We start from the raw sequence: 12,344 nt of genomic DNA, 5'->3' as shown, positions 1-12,344 counted from the left end.
CTATTGCCCCAGGCCCTAAGGGGGTCATTGTTGAGTTGATAATGCTCTCCAATCAGATCCAAAGGGCCACGGTGTGGCTCGGCGGGGGACACTTGTAACCTGGGTTCAAATCTCCTTCTCCAGAGGCTTGGGGAGAGGACAGTACGGGGTCACCACTCTGGACTGGATTTTTTTTTTTTAAAGAGACAATGAAATGTTTTGGAGTTAGATCATGATGATGGTTAAAAACCTGTGGCTAAACTAAAAGTCACTGCATTCTGTACATATGTGTATATATGACATGGCTGACATCAAGGCCACTACTTTTGGTTCATAGTTCAAAGTTATCTTTCCTCTGTGCTGGGGGACCACGGGGTACCTGGGACCAAACATGAGTCTGTGGCATTATAGCATACACTTCAGCCCGTATTTTGCTCTATTTTTGGTCCTGAAACAAAATATTTTATAGGTAATTATATAAATATAAATTATATTTATGTTTGAGTTATATGTCAGGTTTTTTTTTTCTTTTTTTTGGCTACACCCGGCGATGCACAGGGGTTACTCCTGGCTCTTCACAAAGGAATTATTCCTGGTGGTGCTTGGGAGACCATATGGGATGCTGGGAATCAAACCCTGGTTGGCTGCGTGCAAGGCAAATGCCCTCCCCACTGTACTATCGCTCCAGCCCCAATATACGTCAGTTTTTAAAATTCCAATTACAAAGCCTTCTCTAACTCCAGAACTCTGCCTTCTTGTGTGTTTCCCCAACTCAAGCATCTTTTTCCTCTACATTCCCTCAATCTCTGATCCTGATGTCTTTTGAACTCTGGAGTATCATTCCCTGCCAATTCCTATTCATACCATTGTGAACCATAATTAACATCATTTATTGTCAATCATTGCGAAGGGTCCCCTGCTGATAACACGGCTCTGGCTCAGTCCATTCCTTGTCATTTAACCAGAGAACTTTCTTTTTTAAAATTCCACATCCTTGGTAAGTGCTGCGGTGAGTAATAGTGTGCGCATGCTCTTTTGAATGGACATTTTTGTGTCCTGGGGATAGATACCAAGAAGTGAAATTGCTGGGTCGTGGCGATTCCATCCTTCCTTTTCTGAGAAATCTCCATGCTGTTTCCAAGGGGACTGAGCCAGACAACGTTCCCACCAGCCCTGGATGAGGGTTCCTTTCTCACCACATCCCTGCCAACACAGATGGTTTCCAATTTTTTTTTATATGTGCCACTATCATGCTGTGAGCTGATATCTCATTGGCTTACTTTGGATTTCCCTGATAATAAGTGAAAATGACTTTTTCGTGTGCTATTGGCTACTCATCTCTCTTCTTTGGAGAAGTATCTGTTCATTTCCTCTCCCCATTTCTTTGTCTGTTTCTGGGCCGCCTCTGGCTGTGTTCAGGGCTTGCTCCTGGCAGGGCTCAGGGGGCCCTCTGGGTGCCAGGCATGGACTCTGGGTTGACTGTGTATAAGGCAAAGGCCTTACCCTCTGCATTGCCTCTCTGGCTCCTCCACTCCCCATTTTTCATAGGGTTTCTTGTTGTTGTAGTTTATATTTGTGAGTTCTTTGTTTATATTGGATGGTAAAACTTTATCTGACATGTCAAGTGACAGCACTTTCCCCATTCTTTTGGGTGTCCTTTTAGTTCCTGCTCATGTCCCTTTTGAGGTGGGGAAACTATAATTTGATACAGTCCTTTGTTTATTTTTGCTTCTGTTGCCTTTGCCAACAAAATCATGTTATTGAAAACACCTTTCAGGTCCAGATCTTGGAAAGTCCTGCCAATATTTTCCTTAACGTACCTGATGGATTCTGATCCGATCTGATCTCAAACTCTTTGATCCACTTTGAATTGACTCGTGTGTAAGGTGGGAGATATGGACCCAGCTTCGTTTTTTAAACACGTGGCTGTCCAGTTTTCCCAGCATCCTTTGTTGAAGAGGCCATCTTTACTCCATCCCATATCCCTGGCTCTCTTGTTAAAAACAAGTCTACCCTAGCTCTGCAGATTTGTCTTTGGGCACTTGATTCTGACCCACTCACTGGTCAGAGTTTAGCTTTATTCTCATACCATGCTGTTTTTTTCCCTTTTCTTTTTGGGTCGCACCCAGCGATGCACAGGGATTACTCTTGGCTCATGCACTCAGGAATTACTCCTGGCAGTGCTTAGGGGACCATATGGGATGCTGGGAATCCAATCCAGGTAGGCCGTGTGCAAGGCAAATGCCCTACCCACTGTTGCTATTGCTCCAGCTCCATCATGCTGTTTTGATAACTAGAGCTTTATAGTATTCTTTTAAGTTAGGTGATTTCTCAATGTGGCTTTGTTTATTTAGGGTGTTTCATGATTTCATACAAACTTTGCTATTGACTGTTCTAAGTTCTTAAATAATGTCATCTGATTTTTTTTTAATTTTTTATTGTGGAAAGTTACAAAGTTACTGTCATCTGATTTTGAATGGGATTCTGTTGAATATGTATATATATACATATGTATATATGTATGTATACATAATAATTTAGGTAGAATGGTAATTTTAACAGCATTGATTCTTTCAGTCCATAAGCTTGGAGTATTTTATCGTTTCCTAAACCCATCTATCTCTTTCATAAATGACACATAGTTTTCATGATGTATATATTTCACATCTTTTTTTTAAGTTGATTTCTAAGTACTTGATGTTTTTGGACACTGTTTTTTTTTCTTTTTGGGTCACACCCAGTGATGCTCAGGAATTACTCCTGGCGGTGTTGGGGGACCATATGGGATGCCGGGGATCGAACCTGGGTCGGCTGCGTGCAAGACAAACGTCATACCCGCTGTCCTATCACTCCGGCCCCTTTGGACACTGTTTTAAGTGGAATAGACTCTTTGATCTCTTTCTCTTCCAATTCATTATTTGCATATAGAAATGTGGTAGATTTTTGTGTTGACTTTGCAGCCGGCTGCTTTGCTATATTGATTTACTGTTTCTAGGAGCCTTTTAGAGAAATCTTTAGGGTCTTCTTTGTATATCATCATGTGCTTTGCAAATAGTGATAGTTTGACTTCTTCTTTTCCATATGGTTCCCTTTGATTCTTTTATCTCACCCAAGTGGAGTCAGTGGGCAACCTTTTCTTGTGCCTGATCTTCTGATCATTAATAATGATATCTATTGCTTTGTTTTGTTTTATAATTATCCATTGCTACCTTGGGAAAGGCTTTAAGTTTTTCACCATTAAGAATAATACTGGATAAAGATTTGTTTTAGATGGGCATTACTATCTTGAAGAAGGTTTCTTCAACCCCTATTTTTAAAGGATTTTTTTTTTTAATCAAGAAAGTATATTGGATCTTGTCAAGCTTTCTCTGCATTGATTGACATAATACTAGGATTTTAATTTTTATACTTATATTTTATTTTTATATCTTTTCCTTTTATCTTGTTTGTTCATTTTTATGGGGTTTGAGACCACACCCTGCAGTACTCAGGAGCTGCTCCCGGGCCAGTGCTCAGGGGCCACTCCCATTGGTGCTGGGGGCCCGTGTGAGGCTGGGGAACAAACCTATATGCAAAGCGCATAATCATAGTTCAATGTCAAACCAACGTGACTATTTCTCTTACACCACTTTCAAACTGTCACGTTTCCTTGACCCTGTCGTCTCCCTTCCAGGAGCCCCAAGCGTTGCTGGGTAAAGCGTTGTTGCAGCTCTCAGCAATGCGGATGGCACTAAGGATTCTGTGTCAAGTGGAGTAAGTCAGAAAGGGAAGGCCAAGCACCACATGTCCTTGTCTGGAGAACTGGGAAGTGCTGAGAGCGGAAGCGGAGCCAGGGCACAGCGTGTCTGTGCTGGCACGTGGCTGTCTGCCTCTCCACAGGTGACCAGAACCACACACAGGCTGCCAGGAGGCCGTCAGCACGGAGCCTACTCCAGGCCGTTGGGAGGGGCCTTCTAGCAGGTCCAACCACTGCTGCGTGGCCCGTGTGGAAGCCCAGTAAACGTCATTTTCATTGTGTTATTCCCCATCGATGAACAGTGAAATTATTTTTCACAATTCCATTCCTCAACTGCGTCTTAAAGGAAAACTGAAATTATAATTTCTTTCTTTCTTTCTTTCTTTCTTTCTTTTTTTTTTTGCTTTTTGGATCACACCCGGCGATGCACAGGGGTTACTCCTGGCTCATGCACTCAGGAATTACTCCTGGTGGTGCTCGGGGGACCATATGGGATGCTGGGATTCAAACCCGGGTTGGCCGCGTGCAAGGCAAACGCCCTACCCGCTGTGCTATCACTCCAGCCCCCTGAAATTATAATTTATTTTGGCGTGTTGGAGAAGACCTCTCCCCTTCCCCGCCATGGCATGTGGCCAGCCCGTGGCCCTTCCTCGCAGCTGCTGCTGTTGGTCAGAGCTGCCCTGAGTGACTGTGCAGAGGCTGTGTATCGGCTGCACGCCTGGGCACCGGGAGGGAAGGAAGCACGGCGTGTCCTCTCGTCAGCAAGGCCTGGTGGCTGCTGGCCGCTGAGCAAGTGGCCCTGTGCTGTGACAGCGTCGCTGATTCCCGTGGTTCCCTGGCAGGCTCACACCCAGGGCCGGGTCAAGTGAAGGGCGTTGGGAGGCAGCATCCAGCAGCCCTGAAATGCTGTTGGGGTGAAGAGAGAGACTGAAATGAAATGGTTTGGGTAGTCATCCTGTCTGGGGGAGGGGCACACGCAGCAGTACTGGGAAGGGGCTACTCTTGGCGCAGTGCTCGGGGTGTGCTTTCTGGTGCGGCTCAGGACACCTGGGCCTCACATTTGCAAAGCATGTGTCCTCCCACTCGCTCCCTCTCCCTGGTCCTGCGATTCCCTCGCGGTGTCCTCCGTGCTATAAAGGAATGTGACGGCTGGACTCCCCTCCTGGGTCCCCTCCTGAGTGTGTGGAGCCTGATGGGGATGAGATCGTTCTGGCCCCGGGTTTCCCCCGAGAAGTGGTGTCTGACTCTTGAGAGACTCTGCGTGGGTCAGACGGTCTGTCTCGCTGATGGGCTCGCTGAGAAATGCAACTTAGTAGCACCCGAGTCCACCTCCTGGGGGTGAGCCCCGTCGCAAAGACAGATGGGCTGGAGCGATAGCACAGCGGGGAGGGCGTTTGCCTTGCACGCAGCCGACCCTGGTTCGATTCCCAGCATCCCATATGGTCCCCTGAGCACCGCCAGGGGTAATTCCTGAGTGCAGAGCCAGGAGTAACCCCTGTGCATCACCAGGTGTGACCCAAAAAGAAAAAAAAAAAAGAGGGGTGTGTGCGTGTTCCCTCAGGTGCCACTAAACCGTTCGGAGCTCCTCACGGGACAGAGACATCCCACGTGGCACGGTCTGTAGGGTCCCAGACGGCATTCTCAGCACGTGGCAGGCTGAGCTGAGCTCTTCTTCAGCAATCCTGTTTTAAGAGGCTACAAAGACACACAGAGATTAAGAATTCTGATATGAAGCCAACGTGTGCCTAAGCGAAGGGGAGTATCTTAAAAATGAAGTGTTTACCAAGTACTTAATTTTTTTTTTTCTTTTTGGGCCACACCTGGCGATGCTCAGAGGTTACTCCTGGCTCTGCACTCAGGAATTACTCCTGGCGGTGCTTAGGGGACCATATGGGATGCTGGGAATCGAACTCAGGTTGGCCGAGTACAAGGCAAAGGCCCTACCTGCTGTGCTATTGCTTCAGCCCCGAAAGTACTTAATTTCTTGACCATCCTTCTGACTTTAAAATGATTCACTACCGTGATGTATTCAGTATCAGGCAGATACTAAAGAAGGCCAGTAAGAAAAACTAGCTTGCTTATGAAACATCAACCTCTAACACTTTTCCCCCAAATTTTACATGTACTTTACTCACTCAGTTTATTCTAAGCAAATATAAGTTCTAATTCTAGAGAAAGCCTTCCCTTCTAGAAAGAGGGCATTCTGAGCTCAAGCCTTATGTCTTGCTGAAATTTTAAAAATTGTGATTAAATGATGCCTCTGGCAACCTTTCCCCAAGTCACTGCAAATTGTAATGTTGACCACTCATGTCTCTGGAACAAGCGTTCTTTCTGAATTTTGACATTGAAGATGGCTGACTTTTGGCACTGGGTCTTATTAAAATTCTCTATGAGCAGACCAGTTGGAAAACGCTGAACGTGGCAGTCGCCATTCTCTAGGCATCCCTCCCATCCGTGTCTCAAACCAAACTCAGTCACTGGAGCAATCTTGCCAAACGATTGGGTGTCCGCTGTGTTTCCTCCTGCGATGGTGCAAATGTACGGAAAGGACAGTTTCCTACTGCAGTGTGGGCACGCTGGCCTTCTGACCTGGACGGGCTGCCGAGAAAACCTCCCTGGCACTGGGAGCCGCTGGCTGGCTGAGCGGAGACAATATGGAGAAGCGGGCATGGGCTTGCACCCTGCGAGGGATTGTGAAGCTGCATCCTGCCAGGGTTTCCTCTCGTTCCTGTATTTCTTTTTGCTTGCAGTCCCTTATTGGCAGCAAGCGGACTATTCTTTAGCACGGTTTCTGCACAGTTTTCCCACAATCTTTTCCATTGGCTTTTCCTGCTCCTCATGCCCCTTTCTCCGCCCCCTTTCTCCAGGTTGATTCTTCTGGTCTCACTCACCAGTTCTCTGAACCCAGTACTCCCCCCTCCCTCCCCTCCCTGCAGAACCTCTCTGCATTGCCCACCTACACGAAGAAAGATAGCACAGTGGGGAGGGCGCTTGCCTTGCATGTGGTCCATCTGCGTTTCTTCCCCGGCGTGCCATAGGGTTCCCGAGCCCCCCAGGAGTGATCTGGGAGCACAGAGCAGGGAGTGAGCCCTGAGTGTTGCCAGCGGCAGTCCCCAAACACCAACAGCTACAGGGAACCATGCCTGGGCGCTCATCGAGGGACAGACTTCATTTCCTCTATAGCAGCAGACTGATGGATTTTGTGCCTGTTTTTTTCTTTAGGACAAAGCATTTCAACAGTCGCTCTTAATTTAGCCGTGGTGAGAAACACTTGGCCCTCGGTTGATCAAGAAAGCAGAAGAGCACCGGGCCGACATTCCTGCACTCAGCTTCTCCAGCTGCGCGTCTGGTGGCCTTGACCCTGCTCCCGAAGAGAGGTGGACGCGGAACCTCAGAGTGCGGCCAGAGCTTGCGGCAGTGAGAGCTTACAGCGGGTAGCGAGATGGACTAAATCACCTGTGTGGGCTGGAGAAAAGGAGACCCTCTGGAAAATGGTGAGCTTTCAGAGACACCTGGAATGCATGACCAAGAACAGACCTGCACACTGTTCACAACAGCCAGAAGCTGGAAACAACCCGAGTGCCCGAGAACAGACGACTGGTTGAAGAAACAGTGCAATACTATGCAGCTGTCAGGAGAGATGAAGTCATGAAATTTGCTTATAAGTGGATGGTCATGGAGAGTATCATGCTACGTGAAGTGAGTCGGAAAGAGAGGAACAGACATAGAAGGACTGCAGTCATTTGTGGAGTATAAAATATTATAATATGAGATTAACACCCAAGGACAGCAGCCACAAGGGCCAGGAATATTGCCCCATGGTTGGCAACCTGCCTCATGAGCAGGGGGAGAAGGCAGCTGGGATAGAGAAGGGATCACTGAGTCAAGGGTGGTCGGAGGGATGCTCAGGATGGGAGATGTGTGCTGAAAGTAGATAAAGGACCAAACGTGACGGCCTCTCAGTATCTGTATTGCAAACCATTGTTCCACAAAGTAGAGAGAGAGTGTGGGGGAAACTGTCTGCCATGGAGGCAGGGGGAGGGCTGGAAAGGAGGGGATACTGAGGACATTGGTGTTGGGGAATGTGCACTGGTGGAGGGACGGGTGTTGGATCATTGTATGACTGAAACTCAAACATGAAAGCTTTGTGACTGGATCCCACGGCGAGTCAATAAAAAAAAAAAAAAGAACAGACCTGCAGGAGGATGCTCAGGCTGGACGCTCGGGCTGGACGCTCGGGCTGGATGCTCAGAACAAGCTCCCCAGCCCGCTTCAGGCACAGGGAAGCACTAAACATGAGCAGGACGTGGCGTGTGAGTCGGGCTGGCAGGAGACAGAGCTGGGGGAAAGGCAGATGGCAGTTCCCTGGGTTGCCATCCGGAGCGGCGAAGGGGTTCAGCTGGTGTGTGCAGCCCGGAGAGGGAGAAGCCCGGGGGGCCCTGTGGGGAGGAGAGGGAGCGTGAGAGAATGCTCCGGGCCGGGGTGGCGGCAGGCCTGTGTGTGTGTTGGACGCATCGCTGGCGGGCACAGGAGGCGGACTGGGAGCAGGTCACAGACGAGAGGATGGCGTGTGCCGGAGGGGCAAGAGCAGGGAGCACGAGGGGCCAGCGGGGACTCAGAAGCGCCTGCTCCAGACAGGCAGTCAGGAAGAGAGGGGCGGAGAGGGCTGGGAGGGCTTCCCCTTCAACACTGTCTCTTTCTCTTTTTCTTTTAATTCTTAAATTTAATTTTCATAAGGTTGTGCACATGAATTGATTGCATTCAACATTCCAACACCAACCCCACCACCATGACAGTTTCCCACCCTTTCCATCCGACGACTGTTTACATCGTCTTTTCATCCCTCCCCGATTAACCGGTAATAAATCATGCGTTTAGTTTCAGGTGAATGCAAGCGGAGAAGTTCGCGCGTTGAGACTGGGCTCCTTTCCCGGGAGACGTGGAAGGGCCTCAGAACCAACCTGGAGGAACGGAGAGAGAAAACCAGGGAAGAGACGGCCTCCCGAGAAGACGCCTTGGCCCCTGGGCTCCGAAACTGATCAACAAACAGTGGAGGATGGGAAGGGGTCAGCAGTCAGACTAGAGATGATGTGAGCCAGTTCTGGACGGTCAGGGACACTTTGGTGGTGGTGGGATGCAGTAGTGCATCATTAAAGGCTCTTGTAGGCCTGGAGAGATAGCACAGGGGGGAGGTGTTTGCTTTGCATGTGGCTGACCCAGATTTAATCTGATATCCCGGATGGTCCCTCAAGCACTGCCTGGAGTGATCCCTGAGTACGGAAGGAGGAGCAAGCCCTCAGCACTACTGGGTGTGACCCCCCAACCCTCTAACCATATCATCTAACTGTAAATAAAAAATATTGCATATATACATATAAATATATGCATTTGGAAATAGGGCCATCAAGCCCCAGAGAGAAACAGAGATTCTGAAATCCCTATTATATGCGCCCCAATGGAAACCAAAAATTTGAATGAGAAACTCAGGGGAAAACCATGATAAAATAAATCCCCCAAATTGGAACCTTGAACATCTCCTAACTATAGGCACAAGAAACAAACAAAATGGAGGGAAAGGCAGACAGATGGAGGAGAGAGGGAAATGGTGGTTATCACAGTCATCCAGAGAACAAAGATGTTTAAGAAGGGAAGGAGGGCAATTATCTTTATTCAAAAGATAATCGAATTAGAGCTGGAAATTCAGAATCGATGGGTACTCTTACAATGAAAAACGTTTACTTATTTTTATTTTTAATTAAAAAAAATTTTTTTGAAAAACTTTTAATAGTGAGAAAAAGATGAAGAAACATTACCAGAAGGCTGAAAATGTATATTATTTGAGTGAATTAAAAAGATGGCTCTAAAAAACCATCTTACGGGCATCAAAGGATCAAAGACACATTGGTCTTGAGAACTCTCCATACTCTGAAAATTACTGTGAATCCCTGGAAGTTTTTCAAATGCTGGTTACATTCATTAATAGTAGGCATGTTTGAAATGGAAAGCAAACACTTGGGAAAAATACCAGGTCTGGAGAGATAGTGCAGTGGCGAAAGTGCTTGCTTTGCGAGTTGCTGGCCCTCTGTGGTCTCCATCACCGCCTGTGGCTCCCTGAGCACTGCCAAAGTGATTCCTGGGTGTAGAGCCAGGAGACAGCTCTCAACCCAGCTCAGTGTGGTCTCCAAATAAAAAAATCATTATTAATTTATTTTAAAATAACAATTTATCACAGGCAACACATAACATATGTGTTGTTTGGGTTTGAGGGGAAGATAGCTCTGTTCCCAAAACCATCACCTCGTTAACGTTCCCTGTCCAGTATCAGCGTGCGTAGTGCTGATCAGGGAACCCACTTTTCTTTTTTTTTTTTTTTTTGCTTTTTGGGTCACACCTGGCGATGCACAGGGGTTACTCCTGGCTCTGCACTCAGGAATTACCCCTGGCGGAGCTCAGGGAACCATATGGGATGCTGGGAATTGAACCCGGGTCGGCTGTGTGCAAGGCAAATGCCCTACCCGCTGTGCTATTGCTCCAGCCCCCAGGGCACCCCCTTTTCTCGGAGCACAGCTGAAGCAGCCCACTCAGGTGTTTTAGTTTACCTTCACGCGTGAAGAGAGTATTCGCAGTGAGTCACTGGGTGAAAGCTACTTGCAAACCTGTCGATTCCTATCATTTAGGAAATGTGTGGACATGCCCTTTGTCCCAATAAGCCAAATAGTGGACTCACTCCTGGCAGTCGGCGCTGCAGGGAGTGCCGGAGCTACCCGGGCGGGGGTCTTGCTTTGGGTGCAACGGAGGGGGTGGTTTCTGTTGGTTCTTGTAAAGAAGGGAGGTATCTGGGAATGCCGCGTGGGTGATTTCTGTCCTGAAAAGGGGCGGTAAGACTAATAAATTTGGGAATCTCTGGTTTTCAAAAATGCAAGTATCATGCATCAGGGGCATGTGGTTCCCACCTCAAGGGCACCATCAAATCTCCAGTATCCTGGATGGACCCTCTGTATCCCCTGCTTGGTGGCTCAGTCCTGAGGTCACTGTCCTTAGACCAGCTTCCCTGGACTCTGCCCCGTCTTCCCGAGAGACTTGTTCTAGCATCGGTGAAGAGCTGGCTCTCTGCAGTTCTTACTTGCATTTCCCTGGCGATTCGTGGCACTGAGCACGGTTTCGTGGACTTGGCGATCACGGACATGTATGTCTTCTCGGGAGAGATACAGATTCAGACATTTGACTTTTAATTGAGTTCTCTTTGTTACCTTTCGTGTACTATTTTACTTGGTATGTTGTACACAGAACATAAACACGGACGTTTAAACTAGTTTAAGCGCACTGTTGTGTGACAGCGGGGTCGGTCCTACCACCCTTCTCCATTCTCCCGGGTGGAAACTGTCCGCACTCAGTGCCCTCCCATCCTCCCTGGCCTCCAGGACCTCACCACCGCCACTCCAGTCAGCATCTCTGCCTCTGGTCACATCGCTAGCGACCTCCTCCGTCAGTGGAATCAGACCTTTGTTCTTTTGTAAGTGGTTTATTTTGTGTAGCATAATATATTCGGGGTTCATCCATCTTGGAGTACGTGCCAGAACTGGGGGGATGGCTAGGGCAGAGGTCAGGTGGGGCTGGGGAGGTTACCAGAGATCGAACTTGGAGCCTCGCACGGGCAAGAAAAGTAGTGGTCTGCCATGGCCCGGAATTTGCTTTCTAAGTGAAGAATACCGACTCCACGCCGGTGCTGACCTGTGACTCTCCTCCATCACTGGACAGCGGGGAATGGTATTGCTCCACAGGTGGGCACAGGAGCAAGTACCTGCACAAGCATCGCTCCCTTCTGTGGGCATTATTAGAAGTGGAATTCCTGGATCCCGTTATTCTTTGCTTCACTTTATGAAGAATCGCCATGCCACCTTCCATAGTGGTCACTTTGGATATAAGTACCAGTTTATATTCCCCACAGATATGCATAGGGGTCCCAATTTCCCAGCATTTACACAAATGTTTGTTATTTTCTGACTTCATTTTGCTTGCTTATTGTTGTTTTATGATAGTTAACATGGTGACTATAAATTGATGTTGATTGGACTTTTTATTTGCAGTTCTCTAACAATTAGTCTTGTTGAGCATTTTAAATACATCTATTGGACATTTATATATGTTCTTTGGTAAAATGTCTATTTAAATCCTTAATCCATTTTAGAACATGTGTTCTTTAGCTTTTTAACATTGTTATATTGTCTTTTAAATTATTGTGGTATAAAATTTCAATAAAAATTCTACAGAAAAGTCAATTATCATGCATAGTATTTGTCAAAAGTTGCTTTTATTCTGTGTACTATCCTTATATTCTCTCTACTTTGAAGTACAAAGGTTTTTAATTTGAATTAAAATTACTTTTTAATTGGTTGCCTTTGGAGTAATATGTAAGTATTCTTAAGAAAGGCAAGGCCACAAATACTGACAGCTACATTTTCTTCAGTTTTTTCATTTTAGCTCTTCTATTAAAATTTACAAAACTGAATCAATTGTTAAAAAAAATTTTGGTTACCACAAATTAATATGGAGTTGGGAAATGTAAGTTCTTTAACTTTGTTCTCCTTTTTCAAGTGTTTTGATTGTTCTTGAAACTCCCATATGACTT

At 47.0% G+C, this 12,344-nt stretch overlaps 1 long non-coding RNA gene across 1 annotated transcript in view; it reads left to right on the top strand.

The window, feature by feature from the left end:
* LOC129402147 (uncharacterized) overlaps window positions 1–11,971 on the top strand; it is a 54,795-nt gene extending 42,824 nt beyond the window's left edge. The window contains exons 2-3 of the long non-coding RNA XR_008628566.1: window positions 6,938–7,414; window positions 8,594–11,971. This is a non-coding gene — a long non-coding RNA (uncharacterized LOC129402147). The remainder of the gene's footprint in view (window positions 1–6,937; window positions 7,415–8,593) is intronic.
* The last annotated feature ends 373 nt before the right edge of the window (window positions 11,972–12,344 follow it).

This window comes from Sorex araneus, chromosome 2, assembly GCF_027595985.1.
Source record: "Sorex araneus isolate mSorAra2 chromosome 2, mSorAra2.pri, whole genome shotgun sequence".
NCBI lineage: Eukaryota > Metazoa > Chordata > Mammalia > Eulipotyphla > Soricidae > Sorex > Sorex araneus.
Note: the sequence above shows the minus strand (reverse complement) of the source record. Positions and strands in the feature narration are given on the sequence as shown.